Source organism: Nomascus leucogenys, chromosome 15, assembly GCF_006542625.1.
Source record: "Nomascus leucogenys isolate Asia chromosome 15, Asia_NLE_v1, whole genome shotgun sequence".
Classification (NCBI taxonomy): Eukaryota; Metazoa; Chordata; class Mammalia; order Primates; family Hylobatidae; genus Nomascus; species Nomascus leucogenys.
The window spans coordinates 105,955,676-105,973,177 of record NC_044395.1 but is presented as its reverse complement, the minus strand read 5'-3'; the positions used below and the strand labels follow the sequence as shown (position 1 = coordinate 105,973,177).

At 37.1% G+C, this 17,502-nt stretch overlaps 1 protein-coding gene across 13 annotated transcripts in view; it reads left to right on the top strand.

Annotated features, from left to right (window-relative positions):
* The window catches only part of PHF21A (PHD finger protein 21A), a 195,699-nt gene that overhangs the window by 17,734 nt on the left and 160,463 nt on the right, over positions 1-17,502 (top strand). For 9 of the 13 annotated variants that reach the window (XM_030794848.1, XM_030794850.1, XM_030794849.1 and 6 more), the window contains 2 exons: positions 11,591-11,631; positions 13,250-13,361. The gene's annotated coding sequence lies outside the window, so the exon portion shown is untranslated. Of the gene's footprint in view, positions 1-4,667; positions 7,884-11,590; positions 11,632-13,249; positions 13,362-17,502 lie in introns of those variants that run through there. The other 4 variants (XM_030794851.1, XM_030794853.1, XM_030794858.1 and 1 more) reach the window with 2 other exon arrangements.

Below are 17,502 nucleotides of genomic sequence, written 5' to 3'. Positions count from 1 at the left end.
TGTTTTTTTCTGTGATTCAACAAATGTATTTGTAATAGCTTACCAAAACATTCTGAATATGGTACATGTTACCCTTAGCAAGAATTTAAGTTAAAGTAGCATAATGGCTCCTATTAACTTTTTGTTCTCACTAACCCAGCTGTACCATTTGATGAAGGTCTAGTAGGTGAATAGGTGTATTTACTATAGGTGAATTGGTGTATATTTTATTTTGTCTCTGTTCCTAAAACATTGTATCTGGTTTCTGAGGAGAAATTCCAATGAGTTTTTTTAAAAAATAAAGTGTTGTACTTTGGCTCGACAAATACTTTTAAAACTAAGCAATTTTATGGTGGGTTGTATAGTTATCTTTCAATTAAATAATTGTAATCTTACTTTGCAATAGAGTGACCAGTAAGTAAAGCATTATAATTTTAAAATTAGCATAGCAAATGTATAGTATTAAGTTTTCTTTAGCTCTTTGCAGAATCTGTAAAAGTTGTTTCAGTTGGTTGAATGGAATTGTGGAAAGTTTAGAAGTATATTTCATTTTGATAAATATGTGTTAGAAAGAGATTCTACAAGCATTTGGGGGTTGAGTTAAAGAATTATACAATTTTGAAAATCAGTTTGTCCCTGCTTAATTTGTAAAAAGTGGTGCTGTATGTGACGGGGGTGCAGTCCCATTTCAGCTCTGCAGGACCCTGTCAGCCAGTGGTGCTCCTGTGTAGAGATGCCGCCGGTGATTGCCCAGACTCCCTCTGTTGCCTTTCCTCTCCTGCGTCTCTGCTTACTCTCTCGATGGTTTCTTTCCGTCGTCCCCTGCCTGTTGTTCATCCTTCCCTTCAAGCCACCACTGTTTTATTTCTATTTCTCTTAAAAACAAAACATCGTTGTAATTATTAGTTTTTAAATGGGGATATTGAGCTATTATCAAAACCTTAAGCTTTAACAGTTTGTGGGGATACCCCCTACTTTGGGCCCTCAGCTGGAATTTGGAGAATAGATAGCTTAAAATCACTTGCACAGTAACTGAATATTTGTAAAATACTTTATATTTGGACTAAGGGAGAGAATAGAAAAATACCTTTTTACCTCAGAAATTGCTGTATTTTCTGGTTGGGGGTGAGATAGAGGCAAAGTTGAGGAAGAGGCAGGCATGTTACTTAACTAAAATAAGCATTAATTTATTAGATTGCTCTCTAGTCTCATGGACCTAATTGGAGAATAAAAAAATGGAAATTTGGTGTTGTGAATTGCTAAAATATTTTGATTTATTAATTGAGAAGACTAGGCTTTCTTTCCTTGATTTGTAAATACAGAATGCGACTGATGCCTTATTATATATTGATCTTTTACATGTCATTGGTTGATAGTTGCAAAGTAGCAGACCCTTTCCTTTTTAGATTTCTCCTAGTGGTTTTAAATTGTTAACGTAATTGTTTGGTAGGAAAAATAAAACTTGGAAATATGGTTACATGTTAAGTTAATGTCTGTGCTGGATTTAAAATCAGTAGCTTCTGGTCGGGTGTAGTGGCTCATGCCTGTAATCCCAGCACTTTCGGAGGCTGAGGCTGGTGTATCACTTGAGCTCAGGAGTTTGAGACCAGCACAGGGATGGGCATGGTGGCTCGCGCCTGTAATCCCAGCACTTTGGGAGGCCGAGGCCGTGGATCACAACAAGGTCAGGAGTTTGAGACCATCCTGGCCAACATGATGAAACCCTGTCTCTACTAAAAATACAAAAATTAGCTGGGCGTGGTGGCACATGCCTGTAATCCCAGCTACTCAGGAGGCTGACCGAGGCAGGAGAATCGCTTGAACACAGCAGTCAGAGGTTGTAGTGAGCCGAGATCGCGCCACTGCTTCCAGCCTGGCGACAGAGCGAGACTCCGTATTAAAAAAAAAAAAAAAAAAAAAAAGAGAGAGACCAGCACAGGCAACATGACGAAACCCTGTCTCTACAAAAAATACAAAAATTAGCCGAGTATTGTGGCATGTGCCTGTGGTCCCAGCTATTAGGGAGGCTGAGCTGGGTGGATTGATTGAGCCCGATAGGTCGAGGCTGCGAGGCTGTGATTGTGCCATGCCACTGCACTCCAGCCTGGGCAACAGAGCGAGACACTGTCTCAATCAGTCAATCAGTTCAGTAGCTTCTAAGATCTATACCAGGCATTTCATCTATTATTTAATTATACATAGAGAAAAACATTTGGGACGAGAGCCTTTATAGGATTTTAAATAACTTCTTATTATGGAAATTTAAAAACATTTATAAAAACAGAGTGAATAATATAACCCCACATACCTATTCCCTAACTAACAATTACCAGCATTTTGCCAATCTTTATAGTGTGTAAAACATAACAGTAAAGTAACTTTGTGTTTTCAAAACATGCACTACAGTTAGATACATTGGTATACTCAAAGGAAAAATGTGTAAGAGAATGTTCTTTTCATACATTGTTAGTTTAATACTGGTAATCCCTTTTAGGATAATATTTTCATTTGTCTTTTAACTTACTGAAGATGTCTCAGCCACCACTAACTTGATGAAGAACCATGCCTGCTGGAAAGATTTTAGCTTTTCTTACTCCTTCTGCTTTTAGAAGTTCTGAGATTATTAGTTTTGAGCTTGTGTTCTTAGGAGTTGCATTTTCTTTTATGTACACTTTCCTATCTGTGGCGGTTCTATGGACCACCATTTCTTTGCATAAGCAGGACAATATATAAGTCAGCTTAAAGTTGCAGGTCACAAGTCTTGTTCCACACTTCCTTCTTGTGCATATTCTATTTCTATTTAACCCGAATGTATGTGTTGGTTAAGGAATGCTTGTTTCACTTATAAAATGGTTTGTTGAGGAGGGACTTTTGACTACCTGCTATCTTTAGACGTGGTAACAGTGGTTAGAAGCTTGTTGCGTGCTCCCTTGTTTGCCCTTCTTTGCACTGTAAGTTGTACATATGCCTGCAGTTGTGGGGCATGTTCATTAGGAGTCACTACAAGGTAATGGTAGCCTTATTTCTGAATTTATTTGGTTGCATTAGTTTAAATTAGACCCATAGGTGTAATTATTCCACCCCAATGCATGGGGAGGCATAGTCAGTGGAAGTTGTGCATCTAAACCCCTGTGCATTGAAAATGTGTCTTTCCTGTTACGATGTTATTTGGCATCTATCATTTAGTGCAAGGAGTGTACGTATTTAACAGGACCTTTAATAAGTTCCTTCTACACCAAAGATATATTTTTAAAAATTATACTTAAGAAGACTTTGTAGTATTCCCCAGAAGAGTTCATCTATAGCAGCAAAACCTTTCTAAAATAAAACTTATTCTTTTAACCGGTATTCATTTAAGTGGGTTTCTCTCTACTTGGTTTCCATGGAAATAGCGAATAGCTAACGTTATTTATAAGGTGGAAGTAAAATAGGGTGCCTAATGGGACCCCATGCTGCTCTGATGAAGAGACTTAGGAAAAAAATCTATGCTCATGGGATTTTTTTTTTTTTTTTAACAAGGTTAATGGAAGCCCTGATTTCAGTCTTCTGTAACAGAACATATTTTTGGTCTTAAAGGCTAGCATTAATATCAAGCAAACAACTTCTTTTTGAGGTCTGTATTGCTTTCACTTTCAAGTTTTAGGACTACTTACTTATCAGCGTGATTGAGGCATGTTTCAGACTCGTGTTTCTTTGTGGTTTTTGTTTCAAAAGTTAAAATTCCCAGTGTTTTGTAGCTGTTTCCGCTTCTCATTGACATTTCAAAGTACTGATAAAAAGATAAATGTTCATTAAGGATAGCAGTGGTGAGAAAGGATCAATATGTTGGACTACGAAGATTTTTTAAAAAATGTAAATTGTATGGAACCATTTTTAGTTTTTAGGCCTAAAGTCAGGGTTCTTTTTTATTTGTGTTGTGGAGCTAAACCCGTATAGTCAGAGAGAAGAGATTCTAATTTTCTTTCAGGCTGGAAACAGGGAAAATCTTCATTTCTCTTTCCTTTTTAAAAAATGGATTGTTGCCAAAACCTTTTAACTGAAATAAATGTTAATTCTTTTAGTGCTTGAAATGTGGATTTGGAATAAACCTTGGCTTTTTTCTCACTTCTTCGGTAAGGCCTACTCTGAGTTTTCTAGGCCTGCAGCAAAGCCTTGCATTTTTTTAAAGCCCCTTCAAGTGAAAGAGTATCATTCCCTTTGTGTTTGTGTTTGTGTTTAGGGTGTGTGTGTGTGTGTGTGCGCGTGTGTGTGTGTCTCTAATTTTTCTATAGCCTGAAAGGCACCTGCTCATTTTCCAGCCTAGTGAGTACAGCAGTGCTATATTGAGAAGTGAGGCAGGATGGAACACAATAAGGTGCTATAATTTTTATTTAGTTAGTTTTGCTCGTCCTCGGCAGCTTGTGATCACTGTCCATTTATCTGGAAGTACTCTGATTATTCTTGGCTATCAATGCAGCAGGAGTTTTCTTCTGTGTTTAAAGCAAGGACTATAGTATACTGAGGGCTCTATCAGGGAGGAGTTGAGTTTTGTTTTGTGTGTATGTGTTTCTCTGGGTAAGCTTCTGGCTATAGTTGGGTTTACTGTGCTTTGATTTTTTAAAATTTGGTTGTTTTAATCTTGTTGAGTTTATTTTTGTGAGAGATATTTTTTTCTAGCAGTTCACTAATTTCTTCTGTGTGTGTTGATGCTATTTTATAAAATTTTCTTAGTGTGTTAATTGTTCTTTTAGTTTAGCTTTTTCTTGTTTATTTTTAAAATCTGGTATCTAGCATTGACCTTTCTTAGTGACTTTTATTTGAATTATCTTTGTGCTTTAGAGACATAGGAATTTGGGTCTATTATCCCTTTTCTGAGCGAACAACTCCCAGTAGTTACAGTTAGTGCAATAGAAAGGGTTCTCACAGATGCAGTGCTGGGCGTTGAAACTCCTTGTTGGTGCTTACGGTTTACACCCAGAACTCCCATTAGTGTTAATAGGAGGCACTTCCTTAAATCCCTGTACACCAAAATAAGCTAAAACTCTTTTATAATGCCTTATAGATACCTGAATTGTTTTTTGTTGTTAATGACAAGAGTTTTAGTCCTGAGGTTAACTGATTATTAAGATAGAGTTTGAGTTGTCTTGGGATATGGAGCGATTTACTAAGTCTGATCTATAATTAAGAAGTTTTCGTTGTGATAATTAGAGTCAGAAAACAGCTTTGTGAGAGCCATGGAAGCTTGTGAATAAGAATTTTTGTACTTTATAGAGTGAGGAAGCAAGCTTTCTTCTTTCTATTTATTTCTGCTATTCTCAACCATAAAAAATGGTTCTAACAGTTTTTGTATATATTGTAAGAAGACTTAGAAAAATTTTTTTGTTTTTTATTTTACTTAAAAGCCTTTCTGTAATTACCCTCTGGCCTCAAAGTCTTTTATTAGCTAGTGTGGCTCACATTTCAAGCATATAGAAGTTAATATGCACTGTTTTAGAACTTAGACACTACAACCACTGGTCAAGTAATAGATAATCAGTGATTACTACACCCATCTGTGAATTGTGGATTTTTATTACTTTCATTTATTTATGTACAGTCTAATGGAAAGATTCCTAGATTGAGAGCAATGAATCTGGGTTTTAGGCTGAGCTTTGCCTATCATTATCTTTGTAGATTTTAGCTAGTCATCTGGACTTCTTGGACCTCTGTTCCTCTGTGAAATGAAGGTATGATCTGCCCTCTGAGGTGTCCATTCTAGTTTTAGGCTGTTTGAAGGCCTACTTTCCTAGGTACTGAAGGAAGCAGAGTACTGTAAGGCAGGCAGTGGTTTCTAATCCTGGCTCCCTATTAGAATCTTTTGGGGGAACTTAAATACAGATCTATGGGTTCTAAATAAGACATAATATATTCAATATCTTTAAGGGTAGGGCCTGTGAACCTCTATTTTTTGAAGTTGTATGTGTTATCCTAATCTAGGATTGAGAACTACTTGTACAAGGTATTCTATTCTTTTGTGTATGTGTGTGTTCTAGTTAGGGAGATGTCATATAGGTTAGATTAAAATGTGAGGCAGTGTGTGGTTAAATTTGAAAATGAATGAGAAAGAGGATAAACACTTTAGGAGTTTAAACAAAGGAAGAATTGGGAATTAGGATGGTTTGAGCAGATCTCTGTTAATCAGCGAGTCTTTGTCTGGACCCTAGTGCGTGGGTGAGATTTGGATAGTTAGAGAGAGGGTAAAAAGGTATTATTATTCTTGTTATAAGGAAGATCATAAGTAAAAGTTGGGGAGCAGAACAATTCTGATGATAGTTTTAGTCTTTATTTTAGTATTCTTTTGCTCCTGAAACTGCTGTAGATGTCCTCAATAATTTGAGGGAGTGAGCCATGAAGATATTTGGAGGAAAAGAGTGTTCCAGGGCCCCAAGAAGGGAACTTCCTGGAGGGTCTGAAGTACGGAAAAGAGGCCAGTGTTGCTGGAACGGATTGAGCAGTAGGGAGATGGGACGGCTTGAGTGGCAGAGGCCCAAATCATTTAGTGCCTGTGGGCCATTGAAAGGAACTTCATCTTTTCTCGGAGTATGATGGGAAGCCACTGGAGGGTTTTGAGCAGAGGAGTAACAAGATCTGTCTTGGATTCTGAAAAGCTTACTCTGGCTTGCGAGAGAATATACCTTAGCGGGGCTAGGGTAGAATTGGGGAGGCCAGTTAGGAGGCTGTTGCAATTATCTAGGTGAAAGGTGAAGGTGACTTGGACCAGAGAGGTGGTAGGAGAGTTGAGACAAGGGGTCATGGTGGATATATTTTGAAGGTAGAGGCACATGGTTGGCTGTTGGGGTAGATGTGGAGTGTGGAAAAAGAAGAGTCTTAAGATGACTTTTAGGATTTTTTCTTCTGAGGGGGTGGAGTTACCATTTACTGAGATGGGAATGACTGAGGAGGAAGTTAGGAGAGAGGTAGTCAGGAGTTTAATTTTGGATGTGTTGAGCTTGAGATACCTATTTGACCAGTGTTGAGTGGGCAGTTGGGTATATGAGTTTGGAATTCAGGGAAAGGATATGTGCTGGAGATAAACATTGGGAATTGCCGGTGTGTAGATCCTTCTATAGCCATGAGACTGTGAGATCACCTAAGGGGAAGAGTTCCAAGAACTGAGTCCTGGGACAGTTCCACATTTTGAGGTGTTGGAGGCAAGGAGAAACCAGCAAAAGAAACCAAGGAGAGTAGCCAGAGAGTTGAGGAAGAAAATCAAGAGAGGATGGTCTCTTGGAAGTCAAGAGAAAAAAATTTCGAGGAGGAAGAAATGAGCAGTGGGTCAAAAGATACTGGTCAAGGAAGTGAAGACTATTTTCTGTTGGATTTAACAACTGTTAAATCATTGGTGATCTTCACAAGAATGGAGGGAGGCAAAGGCCCTAATGGGTTGTGTTTAACAGAGAATGGGAGGAGAGGAATTAGAGAGAGGGAGTATGGTTACCTCTTTCAGGGAGTTTTGCTATAAATGTGAGCCTAGACAGGGACAATAACTAGAGAAGGATATGGAGTCAAGAGGGTTTTTTTTTTTAATTATTATTTTTTAAGATAGAAGGAACAAAATGATCCAATAATGATGAGGGGAAAGTTGATGCTCCATGAGAGTAAAAGGAAAAGAGCTAGAGGAATGTCCAGGAGAGGGTAAGAGAGGTGGGTACAAGAGGGATGGTTATTAAGACGTTGGGGCCCCAAGGACTAAACCTATCAAGTGGGATTCTGCTTTTTCTTCTAACCACTTATCTGCATTTAAATTTATTTCAAACTTACTTGCTTTCTGTTCGAAGTTAGGAAGGGTACATAAAAAGCAGTAAAGCCAGTGGTGTATAAAACTCAGTTTTGGGGCCTCTATCAGCTTAGTGTAGTAGGGGAAGAGAAGAGATTGAATCTTCTGGGTAAGGTGACATATTAAAGTGTCTTTGAATGACAATTATCTGTGCTATTCTAGTCCCTTATCAAAATTTATGATTGAGCACAGGCTATAAACTTAATCATCTGAAATTTGTAGTAGGGTGAATTAAATTTTAGCCTAATTTAAAACATGATCTAGTATTAAACTTTTTCTCTGCAAGTTTTGTTTAATACAGATTCTTCATATTGCAAGGGTTTCAGATATTTTACAAAAGGTATTTAAATAATTATTAATCGCTTTAGATTTATTTATAATATTTAAAATATTATAACCATATCAGAAATCTGGATGATTTGTTTCTTTACCAGCTCTAATTAGAGCAGTTACCTGTGAAGTTCTGGAGAGGTGAACAATCTTCAGTTTGCAAAAAATTGTATGACATTGTATTAGCAAGATAGTATAACACCTCTAAAAGCAAAACTAATTTCATTTACTCTAACTTAGGTGTTTTGGATATATTTTTCAAGAACAAATCTATCTTTTAAAAGTTTAGGCAAATATGGTTAAAATTTTGAAGTACCTTAGTTAGAAGTGTGAAATGTATGTGAGAAACAAACTAAGTGGCTTTTAACCAGCTTAACATGAAGAAATCAAACTTGCATTTCAGACTTAAATATGTTTTACACATGGATAGTGTAAAAAGCACAAATGTGTGTATAGATCTTGCTTTTTGCTGCTCAGTTTTCTTAAATTACAGAAATAAAATATTTGCTTTTCTTTTTTTTTTCAATTTCCAAATGGTAGTCAATTAATATTCAATCTTCAGAGGAAGCACTTTGGGATTTCTGATGTGCACAGTGTTTAAGAATCATTAGTCTAAAAATAATTTCCTCTTTTTGGGTATGTGAACCTCATTATGAAACCAATTAAAGCTGGGGACCCTCTTCCAAGAAAGGTGTACCTATGCTGGTATGTAAGAATTTAGCATATAGTAGGAAGGAGTTGACAGACCCCTCTGAAGCCCATTCATGGGGATCCCTTAGGTTTAAAGGATTTCATGATTTGTTTTTTTTTGGGGACGGAGATTCACTCTGTCGCCAGGCTGGAGTGTAGTGGCGCGATCTCAGTTCACTGCAATCTCTGCCTCCCGGGTTCAAGTGATTCTCCTGCCACAGCGTCCCGAGTAGCTGAGATTACAGGTGCACACCATCATACCTAGCTAATTTTTTTTTGTATTTTTAGTAGAGACTTCTACTAAATACTATTCACCATGTTGGCCAGGATGATCTCGATCTCCTGACCTCGTGATCCACCTGCTTCGGCCTCCCAAAGTGCTGGGATTGCAGGCGTGTTCCACTGTGCCCGGCCAGGATTTCATGTTTTAAGATGGCTTACTTATGTGATTTTTCTTTAAAACTGTATGTGCAGACTTTTCCAAAAATATTTCGCTAGTGTTTATTGTAGTTTGTTTTTTAGAAGAGTAACTCCTGCAGCGGGTTAAGAAAAAGTGAGGTTTAGTGGAAAATGAGCTCAGCCAAGGAATCTCCGGCCCGTGAGTTCTTCTCCAGCTTCACTATCAGCTAGCTGAGTGACCTTTGGGGAAATCACTTAACTTCTCTGGCTTTGATTTTCTATGCGATTTCTGCAGTCCCTACAAATAGTCTTATGAGCAGTTTCATGACATCATGATTTCAGGATATCGTGGCAAAATTCTTTATCAGTTTAGGATTGGCCCTGCTACTCATTTTTGGAGAAAATGCCTTGGAGATAAAGTATATGTACATTGTGCTGCCTTTTGTTGAATATGACTTTTCAGCAGCATTTATTAATACTTTCTCAAATGCTGTATAAGTTAAAATCCCAGTCCCATCCTCATCACTTTGAATTTCAACGTATTTTATATATTCTGGGTATAAGCCTGTGTTGATTATACATACTATAATTATCACCTCCAATTCTGTGGTTTACCTTTTCACTTTCTTAATGGTGTTTTTTTGATGAACAGAAGTTCTTAATTTTAATTTTGTCCAATTTATCAGTCTTTTCCTTTTTACTATATTTTAAAATGGTAATATTTTACTTCCTAATCAACAACTTGGATGAAAACAGTTCCAGAAAGTCATTCATTTAACAAATAATGCTGCTGGAAATCGATGCGTAAGAAATTATCCCCAGCCTAAAAGAGCTAACATGAAAGCCCTAATAGGGAAGATAAGCCCTCAACAGACAGCTTAAGTGTCTGTTTAGTCAATTCATTGACTTAACAAACATTTATTGAGCATTTACTATGTGCCTGGTACTGTTTGAGGCAACCTTTTGAGTGGCACAGAGTCCTATAGATATCAGTAGTGTTAAGAATCCACTTTTTAATAACTGCATTGTTCTACAGATTGTTGCATGATTTCTCTTTTGGTTGGGAGTCATCCTAACCTTGGTGATTAAAATTGTTATTTGCATGGGCCTGAGAACTTTAAAAAGGACAGCTGCTAAAGAAAAGGCAGAATAGAATAGCACATTGACTTTCTTTGGAAATGAGTGCTAACTGCATGAACTGGGGCCCTTTTAAATAATTTTATCGTATGTTTGGTATAACTGTACATGATTAAACAAAGATTTACAATCTGGGAGACATGAAGCTCTTTTGAAATATTCCCTGAGGCAATGAGACACTATTGGAGTAATATCAGTCAGCAAACACCATATTTAAGGCAAAAGGAAGACATGTAGTTTTAGAGCATAGCATAGTGGAGTTTAAATAATTTAATACTAAAATATTAAGGGAAGTTTTAATTTTTGTTTCCTAATATTGGGTTGGGATCCCAAAACCTAAATTTTCTTTCTGGCTTCATCACTGATTAGATATGTGGAATAGAAACAAATAGCTTTTGTGTATGTGGTTTACAATCTAAAGTGGTAAGATGTGGCCAGGCACAGTGGCTCACACCTGTAATCCCAGCACTTCGGGAGGTTGAGGCGGGGAGGATTGCTTGAGCCCAGGGGTTTGATACGAGCTTGGGCAACACAGTGAGGCCTGACTCTACAAAAAAATAAAGTAATAGCCAGGCATGGTGGCATACTTGAAGTCCTAGCTATTCAGGAGGCTGAAGTGGGAGGATTGCTTGAGCCTGGGAGGTTGAGGCTGCAGTGAGCTGTGATTGTGCTACTGCACTTGAGCCTGGACAACAGAGTGAGACTCTGTCTCAAAAAAAAAAAAAGGTGAGACACATCTAAGAATGTGAAAAAAGTTTAATTAAAATTCTGACTATACATTATTATAAAATGCTGTGATTTTAAAGCCTTATGTAAGGCAAATACATTTCAAGATTAATTGAAAAAAATGCCTTTTATGAGGACCAAACTAAGAACTAGTGATGTTAGCTTAATTTGTTAATGTAAAACAACTGACAGTAGAGGTCACTTGTTGGGGATGAAGGAGTAGTTGTATGTTATTTAAATTAGGTGCATTTCATTTCTATGTGTCTCTTAGGAAAGGAAAATTATCGACTACTTACTTTTCCTTGTCTTGAAAAACTGTGGAAAAGTAGTGATTTAACTGCTCTTGAGTTCTTTTCTTTGCTGTAAAAATTACCTATTGCTTCTTTTTTTCTTTTGGGTTTTAAAACTTCGGAAACTTTTGTGTGTTTTGTTTTTTCTTCTTAAAATCAGAAATCTTTGAGTTTTCAGCTTTTAATGACATGTCATAAATATGTGTGTGTTGTCTAATTCCATTTTCCCGTTCTTCTGTTATAGGGGGCTAGAGAGCTGAAGGAGAGCCAGTTTCCCCAGAATTGGTAAGTACTTTCACTAGGTAGACATAGTGTGCCTGATCCTGATGCTAGCTGGATAATTATTCAAATATTGTGATTTTTTTTTTTTTGCAAATAGGCTGTCTCTCAGAAATGGGGCTTTACTGTTTGCACTGAGTGGAAATGAATTGTCTAATTTCACGTAGCTATACTTCAAACGCATTTGTGTTTCTGCTAATACAGCTAGGCCTGCATGTTCCACCATTCGATAACCTGTTAAAATGTAAAAGTCTCGTTTTCCAAAAATGTCCTCAATGCAATGGTTCGGGTTGAGAATTCAAAAGTCAAGAAATTCAAAAGTTCAGATTCCCAGCCAGGCCCAGTGGTGTGTGCCTATCGCTGCAGTTACTCAGGAAGCTGAGGCAGGAGGATGGCTTGAGCCAATTCAAGTCGTCCAGCTTGAAGCAGGCAACAATACAAGACCCTCATCTCTTAAAAAAAGAAGATGAAGATTCCTGTAGTGTTTTGTGTTACTTAATATGCTGTTATATTTGATGGCCTTAGTATATGTGCAAAATGGCTTAGGTTAATTTAACTGTGGAAACTTGACTTTGAAATTTGAGACTCGTGTTTATTTACATTCTTAAACTTAATATTGGATTAGTTAGCCTCATGTTTGATAGTAAATTTTTACCGTGTGTTGTTTTATATAATTCTTCAAAAGGAAAAAGAGAGAAAAAGAGAGAGAGAGAAATGTAATTGTGGGGCATACAGGCAAACATTTTTTCCTAATATCTACTTTGATAGATTTTTTTAATGGCTCTTCATCACTCTTAAACATTTCTTTGAATGCACAGGGCAATCTAGTGACTAGCCATCAAACAAATATTAATTTTATTAGGAGAGTGTGTATTATGAAAAAAATTACACTCAAATAAGATAGCTGGAATAGGGTAGTTGCCTAGTGCAAGACTACTCCTTTTAAAAAAAATTTTTAAATCCTCTCTCAAATAGTAATTAACTTGGTGGGTGGAGTAGATCTAGTAGATATTTGGCCAAGGTTTCCTTTTGATAGTTTATGGTGCTTGTGGTGTCTCTCTTCCTTTTGGGGACTGGGATTTGAATATGTTTCATGGAGGCACTTGAACTAGTTAATCCTTGCATTTACTACCTTTTTATTCCACTTGCCTTTCTCTCATTAAACCTTTTAAAATAAATAATCAAGATCCTATAGCTCTTTACTTTGACATGGGATAGAATCTTAGAGAAGGGACCTTAACCCATTTATACCAGAGGTTGCAAATTTTTTTTGTGAAAAATCAGACCTTGGCAATGAACTCGAGTAGTAGGATATAAATAACTCCCACAGGCTTAGTGTTCCAATAATGGAACACTAGGTATAAATGGGTTAAGGGCCTTCTCCTCCAATATTTTATGTTGTGTGGCAGTTTCTTCTAGATCCCTGACAGGCTGTTATTCAGGTACATATTGAATACCACATTTTAAAAAAATGTAGCTCATTTTCTATAATGTATTCTGAGGAATTCTACTTCCACAAAAATAAGTATTATTGAGGTGGGGTGGGGGTGGGAGAAGGGTTCTGTGGTCAAGTAATTTGGGAAATGCTGCATTAAACAAAGTTAAACAGGTTTCTTTACTGCAGGACTTCTCAGAACCTTTAATATGCTAATGTGCATTGTGAATCTCCAAGAGGGGGATATGATATGCAGCATTCTTGAATACTTCTAATGACAGGGAGCCCACTACCTCATAAGGTAACCCATTCCTTTTTTGTACGACTCTTATCCTTAGTTCTTCCTTTTCCTTATATTGATCTGAAATCTATCTCCCATAACTTCCACTTCTATTAAGTATTTATTGGTTATGCTGAGACAACCACACCCACTTGCGTTATCCTTTGTGTGGTATATATTTGTAAGATTCTGGCCAGGCTTGTCTGGACAGTTTTTTTTTAAATAGTCACTAAATATTAATAACATTCTGGTAAATGTGACTAGTTCTAAAACCTTGGCCTCATTGTCACTATGCTCTCATACCCTGCTCCCCAACCTCCTCCATTTTCAATTTCTGTTTATTTTAAAATTTACTCAGTTTTCCTTTCGTTGGATGTGGTTGGAATAATTTAGTAGACATGCTTGATTTTTGTAAAGAAAGTTAGGAAACAGAAGAATGTGTGTATGCAGACAGCCTGGATCCCAGGAAGCAGAGGTAGAAACTGTATATGGGGCTGAGCACTGATGATGGTAGGGAGGGGTCCAGGACACTACACAGACTTGTGAAGGAGGGTGCTATGGGGAACCCCGGCCTGGCCCAAGGCACCATAATAGCCTGCACATTGCAGTGGAGGTATGACCTGCGTAGAGATTCCTTTTTTAAAAAATGAGGACCCGCCCCCCACCCCCTCCAAAACAAATAGAGATTAGAAAGATATTTTATACTCACATACATTCAGACATTTAGGTATCATAAATGTAATGATATGTATGCATATATATTTTTTGATTTAATAGGAAACAACATTATTAAATATAATTTGATAGTATAGAAACATCCAACTAGCTAAGGAGGTCAACAGCTGTCACACCAGAATTTGAACATAGTAACCTTACCAGATACAGAGAGTTTTGCCTCTAAAATCAGGGTTGCCAAGCTCTTTGTGCAGTAGTATTTTCTGTTCACCTGTGGAGTGTCATAAAAGAAACACTGTGATGAAAATAAATCAAGATGTGTTGAAAATTTGCTAAATGATAAGAAAATAGACATTACATTATGTTTTTTAATGTTGTCATTTGTATTGATTCATGTTAATACATGTTAAAGTTTTTAATAAATAGTATTAGAATAATTTTATTATTTTTAGCATTCATGGTAATTTTAGCACTACCGCTAGTAAAGATACTATTTTATCTCCCTACATGTTAGATACATAGTAGGAAGTATTTTGTACAAATTGAAACCTGATATTCAAATATTAAGCATGGGACAAGAAGTAAAGATACGTAGATGACTGTCAAGACCTACTTTTTCCTATTTAAAAAAATGAATTAAACCTACTTTAAACATTGTGTCTGAGAATATAGATAAAAAGCAGAGGAGTTTCACACCAAATAAATGCATGGTATAGAGAACATTGAGTTGTCCTTTTTAGGGACAGTTTGGGGGCACGCTGTGTCATGGACTTATCGTTAAAGAAATGTTGGCTGGGCCGGGCGCGGTGGCTCACGCTTGTAATCCCAGCACTTTGGGAGGCCGAGGCGGGCGGATCACGAGGTCAGGAGATCGAGACCACGGTGAAACCCCGTCTCTACTAAAAATACAAAAAAAATTAGCCGGGTGTGGTAGCGGGCGCCTGTAGTCCCAGCTACTCAGAGAGGCTGAGGCAGGAGAATGGCGTGAACCCAGGAGGCGGAGCTTGCAGTGAGCCGAGATCGCGCCACTGCACTCCAGCCTGGGCGACAGAGCGAGACTCCGTCTCAAAAAAAAAAAAAAAAGAAATGTTGGCTGATGAGTCAAGTTTTGATTGGAAAAAGGTTTCTGTCAACTCAGTAACAGCAAAATATTTCTTAGCAGTAAAATTGGAGTTATAGCTATCCTACAAGTTATTAGAATCATAATGAAAGACCTGCAGGTCACGTATCTTCAAGCAGAAGTATACCCAGAGAAATAGTTAGAAGAACATCCATAGAGAATTTGAGAACAGAAAAGCCTACAGTCTTCTAGATATATACTATGTAGAGAAGTTCTATTAAAAAGTATGTATAGAGAAAAGAATTAAGTGTATTAAAACTATCATAAAACTTTACAGTTTGCAAAGGGCTTTTCCTATAATTTTGCCTTATTTAAACCACAACAGTCTTATGAAGTAGGTGATATTGTTTCCATTTTCCTGATTTACAAGCAAACAAACAAACCCCGAGGATGAGAGTAGTCACACAGTGAGTAAGTAGAATTAGCGTTTTTTGTTTTTTGGGATGGTGAATGTGCTTTCCAGATACCATGGCTGACCTTTTTAGTGGGATTTGATTATAGTTTTTGTTTGTTTGGTTTGTGTGTTTGGTTTTTATGTTTTGTTGTTGTTGTTGTTATTATTATTATTGGAAAGTTAGAGGCCATTAGGTGTCAGAGTGGTTTGACGTGTACAGTTTGGAAGATTGCAAATGCTAATATTTTGGGCTAGGCAAGTGGCCTTGCTGATAGTGACTTGTAGAGCTGTTGGATGGTGAGAGTCATTCATTATGGTGGAATGCAGTGTGTTACCGTCTTGTGAGTCTGATGGTATTCACCTTGCAGCAACTGATTTGTTATTTATAACTTGTTAGAATTGGTCAAAATATGTTAAATCATCTTTTACAAATGTAGCAAATAATTCTTTTGATGCTATAAACTGCCTCCCAGTGGTATTCAGATGATGACTGCATGAGATGTCCAAGACCTCAAAATATCTTTTCAGCTGGGTGCAGTGGCTCACACCTGTAATCCCACACTTTGGGAGGCTGAAGGTGGATGGGTCACTTTAGCCCAGGAGCTCAAGACCGGCCCAGGCAACATGGCGAAACCCTGTCACTACAAAAAAATACAAAAATTAGCTGGATGTGGTGGGGCACACCTGTAGTCACAGCTACTCAAGAGGCTGAGGCAGGAGGATCACTTGAGCCCAGCAAGTTGAGGCTGCAGTGAGCCGTGATCGCACCACTGCACTTTAGCCTGGGTGACACAGTGAGACCCTGTCTCAGGAAAAAAAATTTTTTCAAAACATTCAGCATATATTCGTGACCAGCCTGGGCAACATATGAGACCCATTCTCTACAAGAAAAAATAAAATTAAAAAAACAAGATTCAACATGTACCTGCCTTGTTTTTGTAAATTATAAATACATGTCTATAATTTGTTTCTTTCCGCACAGACCAGTCTCTTAAAATTACTATCCAGAAAGAGATCTTTCTGAAGAAAAGAAAAAGAATTTCAAATGAATCTTCTAATCCTTCATATGTTTTTCTACAACTAGTCCTAACTTTTTTAACCCTTTCAGTTTCATTTTGAAATAAAATGAGTAATTGGCATTTAGAGTCCTTGCTGAATAAAACTTCATGCCTTTGTGTATCTCTGAGAAGCAGACAACAGTCTGATGGAGAAAGTAAAAGCCATCAGCTCCTCATTAACTTGAGTTGCAGGCTTATTATTGTGTGAGGCACTCTTTGACATTTACAGTCTTCAGGTTAAACCCTGGTTTTAACTTCTTCTTTTCCTGAGCATTTTGTTTGATAGCATAACATTTTCTGATGCTTTATCTACAAATCCTTGGTTAATGTCTTCTTGTTTAAAAAGATGTGCGTATTTTTTATGGAAAATTTTGAAAATATCAATACCCCAAAAAGAAGAAAGTAAATAACTGACAGTGCTACTACCTAGAGATAACCATCAGCAAATTGCGAAGTGGCACCTGACACAAATTCTAGACAGCTCAGAGTATTATTGTTTTATAGGTCTTCAGTTTGATAGACAAAGCATATAGTCTTAGTTATATTTCTGTGTCTTAATTGAAGATGGAAGTTTTTCATATTTGTTGGTCACTCTTATTTCTTCTGTAAATTGTTTTTTCATAGATTTTTGTTATCAATTTTTGAGGGCCCTAAATATATAAACTGTATTAGCCCTTTGTCATGTATAATGTAAGTTCTTTGTGTTTTAACCTGCTGTTCATTTCCAGAGTTTATGTGAATTGAGTTGAACTATGGTTTTATGTTACTGTCAGTAGAATGAAGTATGAATATTTGAAAAATACCCCTTCAACTTCAAAGTGATTCTTGACAAAAATTATAAGGAATCATTTTGGACACATTTTCTGGTAGAGCCTTGTAAAAATTGAAAACCAAGTGTTGTTTTCAAGAAGAACG